Source organism: Bombus affinis, chromosome 2 (assembly GCF_024516045.1).
Source record: "Bombus affinis isolate iyBomAffi1 chromosome 2, iyBomAffi1.2, whole genome shotgun sequence".
Lineage (NCBI taxonomy): Eukaryota > Metazoa > Arthropoda > Insecta > Hymenoptera > Apidae > Bombus > Bombus affinis.
Window position 1 is genome coordinate 15,486,280 of NC_066345.1, and position 18,003 is coordinate 15,504,282.

Consider the following 18,003-nt stretch of genomic DNA (forward strand, 5'->3'; position numbering starts at 1 on the left):
GAGTCCATTCGTGACTCACGAAGAAAGGTATTGGTCTAATTAATTCTGAAAAAATGAAAAGAAAAAGAAGCTGTTCGTACGATGAATCTACCGTCTGTTTAAACCAAACCAAGTATTCGATAAACCGGTATCTCAAGGCAGAGAAGAATGAACTTGCAGCAACTTCGAAATAAACGGTCCGAACATACAAAATAATAACCAATTGTAACGAATAAATTTATAAAATATAAACGACAAACGATGATCTCCCTGGAGATTCGAATTCAGCGAAGAAAGCACATTCGAGGAAACCTCGTTCGAAAGAAGGAAACGAGGCCTTTCATGGCCCGCAGGAGATGAGCAGAAAACAGCGAATGACCGATTTATTTAAATATAATCTGCATACGAGTAGGCAACGTATTCGTCACGGTCGCATCCCGCGTGCCTATCGTAACAAGTCGGAGCCTCGTTTTTTCCTTCCTTTTGGCGCATACAATGACGCCGAATTCGTAAGTGTAGCGTGGCGATCGCGAAGTGTTCCAGCGCGCGTATGTGCGTGCGCTGTAGAAATTGGGCCGAGCATCCGTTTCCTTCCAACGATCCTGTCTCGCGAAACGCTTTTATCTCGCTGCTCTATTACGATCGTATTAACGCATCTTCCCATTACGATCTTTGCGATCGACCGACGCTCGAGTATCGGACGAAAAATTGGCAACATCGTCCGTCCGAAATATCAACCGTTTCTTTTCGTGTTTCGAGTAATAGCCGAGCGAGTAATAACAGCGAAAATCGTTGTTTCATCGTAATGGAGTTGCAAACGATCGGACAGCTAATACAGCGTCGTGAATGTTAGGCTTTACGTAGCTGCAGAGGTTAAGAAATCAGAGGCCAGGACTTGGTTTTTTGCGCGTAGGCCGCTTGCCAATTTTCGATTACGTAAGCGCAAATTGCCGTGGATTAGGAGAATATTTTTGTGTTTTTAGAAATTTCTCTCGTCGTGCAAACGCACATTGAGATTGATGACCAGAAAACTGGCAAACAACTATATTAAGCTAGCAAGCAGTTTAGTGATTTTCAGATTACGCGGAAGCGGCGTCGATTTTACGATTACGGTTACGTATACGTGCCAATAATTCGACATTTGTTCAGCTGTTTCCTTGAAACTACGTGACACGAGGATGCCACGTTTCAGCCTGTTTAAACGATAAACCATATTATTAGCTGTTAATAACGAGCCAGTTCGTCGCCTTTTTCTTCATCCGCGGATCGTACGGCAGATTTTTCTTGCGACTGTGGTCCCCGATCGATGGGCCGCTTTACGAGCACCTTGAATCAGCCGAATCGTCCCATTTAAATTCAATTACCTCGATCCTGCTGCGAAGACTACCGTGGCTCCACCAATTATCCATTTTCGTTCGTCTTCTGTCGACATCGACGTTCCGTTTGTTATTTATAGGACGAAGAAGAAAAAACGCTCGGTGCGATTCTCCGATCGATAAAGATGTAATATGAATAACCTTCTCGCTTTTAAATTCACCATGGCGCTACGTTTTATCGAAACGTTTATCGTACATACTCGGTGAGTATAGAAAGCCGGAACGTTCTTAATACAAAATGATTATTCGCAGAATAATCCTTGGGAAATGTCGGAGGATGGAAATTTGCAGCTTTCGTATACGGAAAAAGAAAGATTTCTATTTTTCGTACGTCAAAGTAAAACGGGTTCCTTGCCTTTGCCTGGCATTTTCTTCGTCATCGATTACGATCGGTTGTCAAATAACGAACTGTCAGACAGCGAGAGAAAGAACATAACGCTCAGACCCAACGTAATTCTGAATACACACGCGGCTTAATTTTACACCTTCGACCTTTTGCGACCATCTACGAGCGATTACCTCTGCCTAACGAAATATTTTCGACGTTGAATTTAAATCAGACACCCTGTATAGCCATTTATTAAATCAAACGACGTGGTAACTCATCTACCCCACTTACTTAAGAAGTTTTAACGTAAAAAGCAAGAAACACTTAAGCAGCTGAATAAGGAAAAAAAAAGAGCGTTCCAACGGGGCCGCAATTAAATTGTTTTTTCCGAAGGCCAGGTCAGAAGATCCAAGCGATCCAACTTCTCGTGTAAGTAAGAGCGAGACTCGGCCGCTTCTCTCTTAACTGAAAAACGAGACGAGGCGAGTAATTCCGCTCGCGAGAGCTGGATTGATATTTTGTCTGGACACGAGTTTAAAGCCGCTTCACCCTCCTTGGCCGCGTGTCCAATTGTTAAGTGGCAAGTAGGTTAAGGGGTCTGCGACTTAATTGCCGCCAGTTTTATCATTTTTTTAATTGAGGGGGCCGGAGTTCCTTTAATTACACACGTGCAGCGACAGAGAAAGCTATTCCACGAGCGCGCCGTGCTCCTGACAGCGTTACGTCTTTCTCCCGACGCGCTCGTCCGCCGCTTTTTTTCTTATTTTCTCTTTGGTCTCGTGCACTGCCAGAGCTGCAAACTTAGACATCAGATAGATGCTAGAGACGCGCTAACATTTCTTTTTTTTTTTTTTTTCTTTTCTTTCGATCATTTCAAGTTCCAGGAATCCATAAAACGTACACAACGATATATAGAAGATCGCAAGAATATATAAAAAGAAAAAATCCAAGCGAATGAAAGGAATTTCTATTTCGACCGCGTCTCTGTAGTTACGTTCGTAAAGATACAACGGAAGTTTTGCCTTAAAACGCTGTGTACTCGGAGGGAGTTAAGCGAGCCAGAGCTTGGCGGCGGAAGATGGTTGCACGACGAGAACGCGAGGGCGGAAACGTCCTTTAAAAAGACGATACCTATCGTCGCGGAAGAGAAAAAGCCGCTTCTTAAACACAATGACAGTCGACGAACAATCGACCGCCACAGGAAAATAGAACTCTCGGCGGGGAGAGCTCGCTGACGTTGCGAAGAAGAAGGAAGAAGAGAAGAAAAAGGCGAGTCGAGGTCGAAAGAGTCGTCTGCAATTAGTAATTACTGCGGGCTCGGCGACTGAAATTATGTCCGTGAGGTGAAGGAATCGAGATACGGTCGTAGCACGGTAACTCGAGCTGCTTGCTCCAGGGAAACGCTAAAATCTTCAAACAGCCGAGAAGAAGAAATTGTCAAACTCGATTTCCTGAATAACGAGACTTCGCACGGAACGAAACTATCCTACATTCTGGATTTATTTTCACGCGCGGAACAACCTGCAAAGAAGAAGAAACAAATTTAGCGTTTCAATTCTGCGATTCTCGATTTTCTCGTTACTCCAGCGAGCCACGGAATTTCCTTGACCCTGTTCGCGTCATAAGTTACGGACCACTCCGTGTTAAACGTCTTGGACAGGGAAACATCAATTTCTTTCTACGTGCCACGGTTTTGATCCATGTCGGCCAAGGCGACCGTGATCGATCCAAATTTTGTTTGCCCCGTTTACCGGGCCAATAGCCTTCTTTTGCTCCTTTTCACGACGTGCCGAACAGGCACATCCGGTTCGACCGTACGAAAATATACGCGTTCGATCGGTTTTTGCCAGATCTCGCAAGAAGTAAGTAGGTAGATTCTGATCGGAGTTTCAGATTGAAATGCCGTCACACATGTTAGTAATGGGGGATTAATTGGCTCGGTTGTTTAATCGTTGAAATAACTGGTCTTTTTTTTGCGAACGATTTGAAAGGAAATCGGGTTCGAAGAGTTTAAGTCAAATTGATATTTACCGATGCTTTTTATTCGACGGTCTGTGTTAAATATTTATTATCGAGTAAATTCATACGCTATATGGGACGATGGATTTTTAGTTGGTCGTACTTAATTATAATTAAGAAGGTTTTTGATGTTAACGAAATGTCAGGTTTTATGTTTCCGCAGAGGTCAGTAGGATGAAGTTGTTAGCGTTGCTACGCTTAATATATACATATATGTGTGTGTGTGTGTGTGTGTGTGTGTGTGTGTGCGCGTATTTTTTTAATCGTACACGACATGTACATCTGTATCTTAATTGTACACACACATTTGTATACAGCACACATATGACATACATATTTGATATATAAATACGTATTATGATTCGTTGTTGCAAGCCAGTCGAAGAAATCTCGAGTGCGTATCTTTCACTCGTAAAACGATCGCTTTGGTCAATTAAACTATTCAGCCTGTCGTTTAATTTTTTCCTCTCGTGTGTCACAGTCGGAATAGCTATCGATAAAACGTTTTACGCGATCGTAACAGTGGTCACCCGCTATTACGAGCTCGGATGTGCGTTTTATTCGCGGCAATAAAATAAAACGTTTCGCGCGCAAGTAATGTATAGAATGCAGGATTTCGAAAGGTGTAGGAAGAAAACGTAACACAATTGCTTTATGAATTGTTTTTGTGTTTGAATAATGGGAAGCAGTGGCCGTGCTATTACGCTATATAGCAGGCTATTTATATATTCTACAACTATCCATTACTTATAGATATTTCTTCAGTCAGAGAATAATAATTAAGTTAGTTGCACCACGGATGAAGGATTTTGGCCATTCAGGGTCACGTAGTGTTTAAGTGCAAATCATGCCAGCCGTGACTCTCGCTTTTTATTTGTCATTGCAACATGACCTTCGTCTTTCTTCCTTTCACTATTCTTTCTATTTGTCATTCTCTCTTTTTTTTTTTTTTTTTTATTACCACTTTGTTCTATGCAACGTGTTCTATCGCTGTTTCTTTATTCATTTTCATCTCGTTTGCATACGAGAACATAGCAAAGCGACAAAACCATAAAAGCAAGAATGTGGATTGTAATGGTTTCCAATTAAATTATTCAAATACGATTTCCTCGACGCGCAAGTTTCGCCTTGTCCGTGTCCCGTAATCACGATTATAATCTTCTTGCTGAAGTATACTTATTTCTTATTGATTATTTCCAACAGTTGTTATCGTAAGTAACGAAAAATCGTAAAAAAAAAAAAAGAAAAAATAATGTTATGTTTAAAGAACGATGCTATGTCTAAAAGATCGCTATAAGATACACAACTGCAATTCTAGTCCTTCGTTGATCTTACAAATTACGAGCTCTCCTCGATATGAACGAAAACAATACCAAAAGCGCGACAAAAATGTAAAACGAAATGAAGAAATAAAAATAGCGAGGAGACCACGGGACTGCGACAAACCTGGCTTGAAAATTAACTAACGCCGCTAACTCTTCGACAATACGAATATTAGACTACACGCGGTCGCGGTTGCATCAGCAAGAAACGCATCCTCGCAATCATCTGTACGGATTGGAAGGAATCGCGGAAAAGAGAAATCTCATACAATGTATCGTGCATCCGTTGTTTATCAACAATCGACTGCTATTCCCGGGGAAGGTTTACACGTAATTAACAGGCTGGCCTTTGCAGGCATCGTTGCGTCACTGACACTGACTGCCAGCAGCTAGACACCGTTGACATTGACACGCCGTCGCGATTTCAAAGTCAGATCCGTCAGGATCGTTCGGAATATGCCGTGAGAGTTCTTTTTTCTTTTCTTTTTTTCTTTTTTTTTTTCATGCAATCGGAATACCTTGAACGACAGCTACGAGAAAATAATGGCCACAGAGAGGCAGAGACGGCGAACGATTCCGAAAGGCGTCTCGCGATGAGAGAAAACCGAGGAAGGGAGAAAAAAAATTGCAACGTTTTTGTTTATCGCGAGTATTATCGTGGAAGGAAGTGTGTCAAAACGGAAAACGCTCGGACAAAGGTTATTTTGAACGTCGGAATAAATGAAAAGATGACGATGTGTGCGTAGATATACGATGGCTTTTTTTTAAGGTTTGAGGTTTCGAGGTTCGAGAAGGAAGAAAGAAGAAGGGAACAGCTTGGCATTGTTATTCAAATTTCTGGTTCTTAAGTACCTGCAATTGAAATTTTGTTCGTCCGTAGAGAAAGAAAACGTGATTGATTACGTAATCTTTTTCCTACGATCGAGATCTATCCCGAATCTGGTGAACAGGCTATTTTTAATATCGGCAATGATTCACGGGAAACTTTATACATAAAATTAAATTGCGAGAATGTAGATAATTTATAGGAATATTTATCGTACGTGTCGAACAAGCTTCGAAATTTTTGTTAACGTTGGCACGAGACTTGTTATTTCTGTATTCAGAGGTAGGATCATTATCTAGCTATTCCTTTATTCTTTGGATAAATCTATCACACCGTTCTAGGGATAAAAACAAAAGAATATCTTAAACCTATCGATTAAACCTATCGATTATATCTAGAACCATCTTCTAGTTACCATTTATTGTAACTGGCGCATCTGCATATAGATGACGAGCGTGAACTCTCGTTGTCATTTCCAACAAGACTCTACCTGGAACAACTTCGCTTTTGTCACGTGGCAGACACAAGAAATCACGAAATTGACAGATCATCGGTGATCTCCTCGCGTCGTAGTTTCAACCTTTCACAAATAATTCAAATTTATTGTACGAATCCAACAGAGCGACGGTTCAGAGTATTACGACAAAAAAGGTGTTGAGTGCTGATTTCCGAGGATTCTTATACCGAGGTTTTGGTCCCTGTGGAGCGGTTATCGTCGGGTTTATGTCAGACTCGCCTATTCCGTTACTACCTGGTTAGTGTTTCGATGTCTGTGACGTGCAGGATGTTTTGTCTGTTACTGCTTCTGAGCGTGTGACACTTTCGTACGGTGGCAGACGATTTATTTCCACCGTGTCGAACACCGTGTTGTCCTTTTTTTTTTTTTTGTCGCGGAAAATCGCACGATGCGAATGAAGCGATAAAATCCTTAAACGTCGGCCAAGATGAGAAAGAAACAGAGAGGCGACAAACAGAGATGAGCTGAAAAAGTGGCGAGACAAGACGGACGATATAGACGAACGATCTATAAGGTAACGTAATTCACGCGATCTCGATGATCGCTTGAGATAAAGGAAACCGAAATGATACGGTGCTGCGTAGCTTTTGTCCCTCGAGCGAGTAGAAAGTTGAAGTTGCTGTTTAATCGACTTCGAGGAACATCATCCGGGTATCGCTCTACAAAAGGACCTTCAGGAAGGATCAAGAGATTCTTGGGAATCCGTGGAATTCCGCGTGGATAGTACGGCAGTCTGTGTGTTAGCGGAAATCGATTCGGTTGGTAAAAACACGCGGCTACGTTCGATTAATCCTTAAATGGCGGTGTGTGTATTATTTACGATCGGTAGAAAGTACGTACACGACTTGACGATGATTTTTCATGAGAGGGGTTACGCGATACTCGAGTTTCTTTCTCGAGACAGGTACTCGTGCGATCGCACGCTTGATAAAATAATTCCAAGCTTTTAGTACTTCAAAGTAAGAAGAACTTCGTAGGAAACAGTGAAGGTAAAAGGACAGCCACGCTCGAACAATGTTTTTGTAGTCGCAAAGTGGTAATTCGCGATTAGAATGGCAAAAAGTATAATACGATCGAAAGCAGGTTAAAAACACGTGATACGAAATTTTCACAAAACCATCGCTTCGAATGCCGGGCGATGACGATGACGATGACCTTGATAAACAATTCGACCATGACCGTTCAAACTTTTTACCATGGACTACCGAATCGACCATCGACGATATAGAAAAACCGCGGAACAAACATTTCTCGAGAAGAGAAAGAACTAAAAATCTAACGGAAAAATGCAAGGAGCACAGCAACTAACGACGATATTTGAGGAATCACGACGAATCGAGTTAAAGTCGCAGACCTGCGAACGCGTTATTATGGCTGTTGAGGTTATTCAGTATATAAAGAGAGAAAAACGCGTGGATAAAGCGTAAGGTACAAAATATATATTTGATTTAATAGTGAAATACAGGAATACAATATGAGCTGGTCCAGATCCACGCGCTAGCAGTGTTACCTTATAACTGAAAACCCCGAAGCCAACGTCGCATGTCTACTGTTTATGGTCTGCCTCCCTGCTATTCTTTTGTCTATATGCTGTCGATGGCTTCAGCGCTTGAGAAAGCTAAAAAGACCAAATGTGGAGTTTTCCTAGAAGTGGTGACCACTTCAACAATGGCGAATAAGAAAGCACGAACGAAATAAACGCGAATCGATTCAGCTCGTTCTCTTGTCACGATTTTCGCAATGAAGATATCGTTATGATCGATTTTCATGTTTCTCTAACATAAAGAGAAAATAAACTTTCGACACATTCGCATCGATTTATCCGCATCGACAAACTTATCCGAACGACAGGAAAATTTTTCGACGAATTATTCCAGATCCGTAAAATGTCTATGAAAAATGAAAGATCCTGCGACAATCTTAACGTCAACCCTTGGCGTTTTGCACCCTCGGAACTGGTTGCAAAAATCCACAGGAAGCCTTCGCTTCGTGTATAAAAGCGAAAACCCGAGATATGAAGGCCATTAACACGAACTTGTTAATATTTCTGGGAAAAAGTCAGCGGATTGTTTAAAGAAACCGGAAACAAAATCGAAAACGATGTAATCCGCCTGCAGCGAGACCGAATGCTCGGCCGTATACGCAAGCTTCTGAAAGCAGACGAGTTCCGAGGAGAATAAGCGTGTTCCGACGGTACAAGCGTGTACAGCACGCTGAAAGGATGAGAAAGGCGTTCCGTGTATGTTTCACCGGCGACTTCGATTTCACCTTGTTCCGAAGTCCTTTGACCTGCGCTGGAGGCAACGCGTTTGGAACGTGCGACATAACGCTACCTTGTAGCGATAAATTAGAGCTCGTGAGCTCGTGCCGCGTTTACGGACTGTTTGACGTTTTTGCGGACACGCTTCCTCCTATGGTATTCAACCTGTTCCGTGTCGAGAGAAAAGTAAACGTTTTGGCATTTTACGCTGCAGCGTGCTCTCAAGTGCAAACATTTACATCGTCAGACATTTAATACGTCATGCACGTCACTGGCATTACACCTGCCGTCTGTCCAAGTTGCAGATGATCGGTACGTCGTAAGGAACTAATAAAGCGATTATTTGTATTATATAATCCTGTAATTGGGTATTATTGTTTTTATAGAAAAGAAAAAGAAGAACGATAGAAGCAAACAGTGGAAAACGTCGGACGATATCGATGTAGTAGCAGAATGTTCTGTTCAAGATGTTCCAAACAAATGTGCCGTTTCTTTCAACTTTACATAATATGCATATTACACGGTCATCTGTTCGCCAACTTGTACTTTTCTTCCTCTTACCTTTAATATTCGCCGAGTATCGTCGTCCTTCAAACTCAAACATTCACTCTCGTAAAGCAACTTTCCACGATCACGCTCGGCTCGTGTATTAATTTCTGTGCAAACTCGACGAGAGAAGACGCAATCCCCTCCGTGATCCTACTGCGATTACTCTTAACCGCGACACGTGACACGCGATCGGAACGACATCGCGAAACGAGTTAGAATCATCGGCCGGATTCACCGAGCTTCGACATTAGATCGAGATCGGATGATATCGCGCGCTGCGAGAACGACCAACAGGAACAAGCAATCGTCTTTCACTTTTATTACTCGTTAGAGTTTAATAAGAAAGTCTAACCTGTTTCTCATGAATTGTGATAAAACACAATACAGGGTGACTCAGGCTTAGAACCGAGAGCCGTCCGAAGCAAACGAGTCTAATAAAAGAATCCGAAGCGGACGAAAATGTAACGGTAAGTAGCCTTAGCCATCGGCAAGAAAGCAACAAGAACTGTGCAACGAACTTCGAGGTAGTCGTGGTCTCTCGTGGAAACCGGGGAAAGAGAAGCGTAGCAACAGAGAAAGGACAAAAAATCGGTTCCTTGGGGCTGCTTGCAATTAGAAGACCCAACGAGAGAGCCGGCGGCGACAGACAACCGACGCGTGTAAAAGGATTTTTGCGAGCGAGCCGCGTTTCTAAACGACCGTTAGAAAGATCATGGAAAGAATGCGCGGCTCGCGGAACGCTCTATATCCTTTAAAGCGTTTTGTCGCGATCGGCACGTTTGTCACGGCTATGCTTTGCCGAGCGAGAGAAATTATCTACTCTCTAGCGATGCAACAATTATCAGGTCATGCTGGCCACGCTGTTTTTCAAATCGATGCCACCGTTTAAACCGAGTGTTGAACTGGTCTTTTTTATCCGCCTACAGTTACGTTATATTCGCTTGTTCGTATAAAAAAGGATGGTTTAATTATCGCGTTTGCTTATGCTACGAGAAAAGCAATTGTTTATCGCGTAGAATAATTAAACGTAATTCCTTTCTAACGATAAACGTTTCATCGCGGTGTAGATCGCGAAGAAAAATATTTCTTATCTTCGCGTTGCGCTAATAATCGGACGCTTGTTTGCGTTCCGCGATCTGGCAATTCGCTAGGAACAGGTGGAACTGCGAGATGAATTTGTTTCGCATAATTATTTTGTATAATTAGCTGCAGGAGAAATTAACACGAATATTTTTGTACGATACACGGTGATCGTGAGTCAAAGAGAAGCGTTTAAAGCGCAATAGCGATGTTTCGTAGCGCGATATTCAGAATACCATGAAGCCAGCTGTTCATCACCTGGCTCGTTGCAAGGATATTAAGCGTATCTCTTAATTTGCGAAGAAACACGAGGCACCTTGAAAGTCTTCTTCAAGAACGCATTATTCGTCGGCGTTATAACTCACGGCGGAACGCGTTGAAAGGAAAGTTTTAACGACTGCATCAGCTGCATGTGGAAACACCGAGGAAAGAGCCTCGTGTACTTCACATGGCTAGATACTATGATACTCCACGTCGTTGGAAAGAACTGCCAAGTCTCGTATCGAACTCGACACCTTGTTTCATTTTTTATATCTGCCACGACTCTCCTACGTTTGCTAGCGGAGACATTCGCTTGATTTACTTTAAAGACAATTTTTATCAAACGGTCATCCGCTTCTGTGACCTGACGTTTCCGATTAATTGTCTCAATCTTTAACCGACGATCGGTGGTTTACCGTGCACCAAACTTTCCGAACGTCTTCACAGTTCTATATATCTGAACTAGAGATTTTTATATCAAATTCTCCGAAAGGCGTCTTTCTTTTTGCAGGATTTTTTTATGGATTTGATGGATCCTTCTAATTATTTCCAATTATTTCCTTCCAAAACGAAAGAAACTTTTCGGACGACCTGATACATTTACATGAGATTTAGAGATGCAAAAATGGACAGGATGCGCGCTATATACGAGATCCTAAAAAATATTCAAAGCAAACCACTCGTTATAATCTTTAACAGGCGAAACGAATCTCTGCCTGTTCCATTCCTATTTCTTTGGCCGCGTCCATAAAAATGCAAATTTGCGGTCTAATCGCGAACACACGAATCTGCATAAACACGCGCGGTCTGATAACCAGTACGTGAACTACAAGCTAGCAAATAAACTCTCATCATGATGATCCATATACGACTTAGAAACAAATCGACGGTTTCCATGGTTCGTTAAAAAAACACTTTGACTGCCACGCCGAAATCACACGTTTCGCTCAGGACGCCACGGGAGTATTTTTATTATTCAAAGCATACAATGGCGAAATAATAATAAATTGACGATGTAAGACAACATTCTTCCCCAATGCACCGTTTATCTTATTGGTGGCCACGGGTGGACCACCGTGGCGCCTTGGTAACAGTCGATAGCGACGTATTGTAACGAGGCTTCGTTTATTTCAACAAACCATTCGCGTTCGTTGTTTCTTTGTAAGCAAAACGTGCGGAATATATTGTTGAAACGTGTGAAGATATTAGTAAACGGTGTTTGCTCGTTCTCTATATAATAGTAAGGTGTGTTCACACTTCTAACTTGAATTATACGATTATAAAGCAGCATGTACGATTATTTTCTAAGCTGTGTTTATAATAATATTCGTAGATTACCCCTCAAAGATATGGACGCAAACACAGTGCACCGTTAGATACAAGATTCGTTCCCATTTTTTTTTATCGATGTTCTAATGAAAATGTTTAATCGTTCAATGGGGCATTTCTTATTTCAAAGTATCTTCTGTTTATCGGTTATATTCAAAACACCCCAACTGTCAATTTTCATTGAATTTTTACAATTGTAAGACGTTCAAGCGCTCCGGTCACCGATGACCACCACGGCGTCACAGGAGAAACCGTAGCCGGTCGTATGCGACCAAAGTGGCAGTCAAAGTGTTAAAACGTGGTTTTTTCTAGCATCCGATGAACACCATCTTCGAAATACTGCAGGAACGTACTCGATAAACCGTAAGAGATGTAAGCGATGGTCATCGAACTCGAGTATCGCGTTCTCCAGCGGCGAATCCTCGATCGAATCGCGCGTATCTGCGAGCGGCGTAATAATTGAAAGATTCAATTCAATCAATAATGCTATTCATCGCACGGTTATAATGGATTGGAAAGGTACGAAGGTTAAGAAAGTGGGTTCCGCATGAACTATCAGCAATAAACCATATTCAGCGAACGTACCTTCTGTGCTTCTTTCGCGGGACTGGATAAAATCAACTAGCTGTTTCGCTGATCGTATCGTTGCCAGAAGGTGAGAAATAGATCTTGTGTAATAATACTTCAAGGCGAGAGATAATAGGACGGTCGTGGAACACAATTAGTGTGTCTAATCTTAGGTCTTATGCGAGAATCGTTTGAAAAAAAAAAAAAGAAAAATAGAAGAAAAGAAAAAATCGAGACACGATCGACTTCGAGGGAAACAATGATCGGATCGGGCTTCGACGATCGAGACGCAAGATCGAGATGAATGTTCGGCTATTTTGTAAAAGGCTCGCTCATGCTCGTATGTTCGTTCTCGCGTCAGAATTGCGTCTCGTTGTAATAAGATTAATATCACAAGATTAATATCGTGTGGTCATATTCGGCGATTCCTTCACAGCTGAAGAATGTTTTTAGCTCTATATCGTGGGACGAAGTAGGTCTTTTTTTTATATTATTCTAGTCGAAGAATATAAAGAAAAAATATCGGCCATATTTTTGCTTTTTTATAGAGGAAAGAGTTGTAGATTTAATATGTAGATTAATATTACTCAAATTGTTTTTTCTTTTTTATTTAATTTCAGGATTGTATATATATATATATCTTTGCTGTCATCTTGAATATTTTAAGAATGTCAAAATAATCTTCCTTTCTTTTAAATTTCCGACTATTCATCAGCTATTTTTAAAAAACTGTTACCGGTAGAATAATAAATAGGATACGAGAGATCGTTGCTTTCTCATACGAAAGTTAGAATGGCGAACGATTTTAAACCTAAAATTAAAGTCGATAATCCGGTCGATACCTCGAATGAATTAACGCTCAAGGCGGAGGAGGTTTAATAGATCGAGTGTTAAAGTAATCTAGCACTGCATTTGGTGGTGCAACACGACGGTGGTAAGATCTTGTTGAGAGTGAAGTATTTCACCCGCACGGTACGATGTCTGATGATGAACTGTCTTAGTATGTTGCTGATTCTCTTCCCCAGACGTTGGATCTCGTCCGTCCGTCGTGGCTTCCCGACCGGGGTTTTCCCTGATCTTTGAGTCTGTAGATGGTTGGTTAAGGATCGATGATATAGAATAACAAGAGCGAGAGATTGCTGTTGCAAGCCGTCAAATATATTTGGAATAAATTAAATAAATATAAGTATAAATACTGTCGAAAGACGCTCGTTCAATGTATTCGCAACGATAGCGTATGGTCGCTCGTAGATAACTCGATAACCATAATCCGGATAATAACTCGGACAATCTCGTAGATACTGATCGCTAATTCGTAGATACTCGGTATATACTGTAGATACTGTCGTTTATTTATACTGGTCGGGGGAGAGTCGGAAAAATTGAATTCGTCTTCATTCGACGATTGCATGTAGCGGCGATATTGTTTTGCCCGGAGTTTATTTATCATTACGTTTCATGCGTCAAGGCTGTGCCAATGTCCTGAGGCAAAACAACGGCATGATTTGAATTGTCCTCTAACTCATGTGCCGCTACAAGTACTTAGGTTTACAGCCCGGGGAGGACAGGTAACTCGGAATTTCCCAAAGAAGAGAATGTGTCTGTCCGTGCCATAAACGGACGGCCACTCAAAATTCCGAACAGGTTGTCTCTATTCTGGAATATAATATCTATTTAATGATCTTATCAAGTATAAATTCGTTTAGTAAAGTTACGCTATTTTCTGTACCGTTTTCACCTCTTAGACTTTCTTTTGTCCATTAATGCGTATTTAATGCAGCGTGTTCATTACGGCCGGTCATGATACTTTTCCCTTTTATTTATTTTACTTTCATACCATCTACTTAAACGACAAAATATTGAGCATTAAGGAACCCAAAGATCTCGGATAAGGTAATGATTTCGTAAATAAGTACGCTTTTAATAACTTCTCTTCAGGTGTCAATTATATAGTGGTTCTTGATTAAACTGGCTCGACTTGTTCCCAAATAAACTTGTTAATCTCTTTTTGTAATATCACGCGTGTGAATATGCTAGCTTATCGAAACGACTTGTTTTCGTGGATCCTCGAGCACAGTTCCAATTTATCGTCGATCGAAAGCCTTTTGCACTTATTGTAACGGCGGAATATTCGCGATTACGCGGACAACGTTTCCAGAGAGGATAAACCTATTGGAAAGAGACTATCGATTTCCATAGCCGATAGAGAAAATATATTGGAAATTCGTTTCAATATCAATGAACAAGTTCGTTCGTACAAAAAGTGGCCTCGCGGAATATCGCGAGAGATTTCCTTGACTTATACTATAGGTCAACCATGTACGCTATTATTCTTTGTCTAAAGTGGATTGCTAGCTCAAGGCCATTTCACCGTCTGTGAACATGACACGAGTGACTCTTTCTTTTATAAACTGGTTACACACTCCAATTGTGCCTGGATATCGCGCTTTTTCTTTCGAACGTATACACCGAAACAAAATTTTCAAACTAGGTCGACAAATTACATTAAAACAATAACGAACGTAACGTAAGAAAAGAAGGTAACCTAATAACGTTTCGGTGTGTACGATATATGCACGTAATAGCATTATTATATTGTAAATTTATATCCGGAGAAATTTAATTGGATATCGGGATATTAAACGAATTGCGTTAAATAATTCAATATCAGTTCGAACGCAATTATCTCGTTACAAAGTATACCTGTATAAGACCACATCGATGACGAAGGCGGCGATATACCGATAGCAGAAATTTTTAATACATCCGAGAATTGCTGCAAGAAAATGAAAAATGTTCGATGGAAGATTAAAATCGGGCCGAAAAATTATACCGCGATGTTAAAATTGCGAAAACAAGTTTACAATTTACCATATATTTTCCACGCTTTTATTTTAATTTAATACGGTATCGCGAAATTTGATCTGTCTCGCGTGTTATAGATATCGTTTCTGACAATCGTGATGAATTACCGACACCTCGCAGAATATGTTAATATAAGTAAATTACCTTGCATCGTATAATAAATTATGTTATGCGTTTCGTACGATTCCTTGTTTATTTCAGCCAGATGGCCATCCCACACTCTCATTATCCCATCTTACGTTTTTACAAATATTCGCCTCTCGGTTACCATTTCTCAAGATCACTTCCACGAATACACAGCCCTTAAACAGGTGGAGAAAAATTCGCGGCAACTTGAGCACCGAACCGACACATTAACGTACGCAGAAATCATCATCTTAAAACTCGCTCGTATAACTTGGTCTTACGATCGCGTCGTAAACCGTACGGCCAACGAACACCTAACGCGGCCGTGGCGCACCAAAAATCCCGTAAACAAGCGCTTAATCCTCTGGCAGAAGTCGCAATAATTTCGAAAACGAGTCCTACAACCGTCATTTCTCGTAAACGTATCCGGATCGATCGCGAAATTGAGATCACGTCGCCCTGGAACGCCGAAACCTGCTAATTTCAACGGTGTGATCCGGTTGTGATCGTTGTGGCTGCCGTGGTTTCCGTGATGTTTTCGACGGAAATGAAATCGACGGTGGCCGGATACTTGGCCCGTTGAATTATCTCTTCACGTAGCGGCCAGCCCCTGTCGAAAACGTACTCGGATAATTGGCGAGCTCGCGAGCTCGATATCCGGCTGGATACACGAAATCCTCGGTCAGTCTGACCCCATTACTCGCCCGTCATCCTCGTCCGCTCCTCCTTTTTTCGACACTTTACGCGTGCCTCGACAGGTCGACTCAATTTTCGACCGGCCGTTTCTTTCGGGCCCGTTTCACCTCGATCTCGTTTCGACGGATGACGTGCCGCGAGATCGTGCGAAGATATTTTTGCCCGTACGTTTCCAACCGATTATCTTTCCATGCGTTTCTTCTCGCAGACGATGCTGATGTTACACGTTCGAACACGTTGCGAGATTGTTTGACGTAGCACGAAGCGCGTATACCACTGTTGGTATTACATTTCGTTGCCATGTTACGATTATATATATTCATGGAAAATTAAATAGTAAATGGGATAAGCCTGATCGGTGCGCGTAAACAAGAGCAGCGTGCAAGAAAACGTGCCGCGAAGATTCACGGAAGTTTGACAATCTTGAAATAAAGTTACTCGCGAACGAGTGTGTGACACGGTGGTAAACGAATTCGCAAGAGTACGCGTACGATTCGATCAGGATTCGAGGATTTTGATACAAGTAGCGAGAAAGCAGACGTATAACGACGCGCGTGAGGAAAGTTCGTGAACATCCAGATGATCTCATAGGAGCGTAAAAATTTCTCAACTCGAGAGGTCGCCGGCCAACCGACGATACCGTTAACCAGCTTGAATAGGAAAAGCAGATCCGCTAAAGTTGTTCGAGAGCGAAGCGATTTAAGGTTAAGCTGACTCATGATCGGATTGCAATTACGATCCGCGAAAACCGTTCCGTCGATCGATTAGAAAATTCCACGATATTTTTACGTCTGTATTTATAACTTCGCTGAGATCGATAGAACCTCGATAAGTTTTTCGATAAGTTCGAACAAACGCGTTCGTTGTACGCGATAGTTTCCATTCGAATATCTCGCGATTCTACGTATTCGCACGATGTAAAAAGGAAAGAACTTATTTCCGTAGTTGGTATCACGAAAATCGCGTAAGGGTGGTTAAATTGCAGGGGCTCGAGGCGAACAAAAATGTAATACCAGCGATCTTTCACGAACGAGCGTTGCTTATTGCGGCAACAGGCAAACGGAAGATTGGCCTGCCGGTAACTCGGTAACTCAGCTAAATGTCAAGGATAGTTTGAATTATTCTTTTGCTTTTTGCGTCGCAGCGCTGCGAACGAGCAGACTTTTCTACGCTATGAACCCTACTACGATCGACGAATGATATTCATTGATATTTTCCACGCGAAACAATCGCACGATTGCCTCGTTGCAAGTTGAATAGCCAACGTTTTATAAGCCGTTCTTGTCATACTACGAGCGTGTAAACGTCGATCACCGAGCCTACTTTGATAAATTGAGTTTAGACATTTTCTAATTGCAGCATCCAGCAACCTTTCTGTTCGCTATATTTCTGTAATTTACCGCGTCCTTTGTATACGCAGTTCTGCGCTTTCCAGAAGTATGCACGCGCCTACCTACAAGTGCTCGTCGAAGACGCGAAATTTATTCAAACGTCCGTACGAAAAGATATAAAGTACGGAGGAATGCAGATAAACGCAAAGTCACGGGACGCTCGCAATGAACACAACGTGGAAGACTGGTTTTTCCAGGCGTCGTTTTGCGCAATGCGATCTAGTTCCGTGGGCGACGATAGGAAAGCGGAGGTGGAACGACCCTAAAGTTTCAGCAACGATCGTTCGGTACGATCGGCCCCAGGGCGAGTCGGGCATGATCGAATCGTGAATCTCTCGGCGTGGTCTCGCAACGATTTCACGATGCAAAAAATCTCGGACGGAGAAACGGACGACGAAATCGAATAACGAGAAGCCATAAGCATCGCCGGTTCCGCGAATTCGCGGCCTTTTTGTACACGCAGCGACACCTGTTTTCGCTTTTCTTGCCGATCGATCGCAAACGCCACTTCC

The 18,003-nt window shown here is 42.0% G+C and overlaps 1 protein-coding gene across 2 annotated transcripts in view; it reads left to right on the forward strand.

Annotated features, from left to right (window-relative positions):
• The window catches only part of LOC126928869 (protein sister of odd and bowel), a 143,289-nt gene that overhangs the window by 102,759 nt on the left and 22,527 nt on the right, over nt 1–18,003 (forward strand). The gene's annotated exons all lie outside the window — the stretch shown is intronic.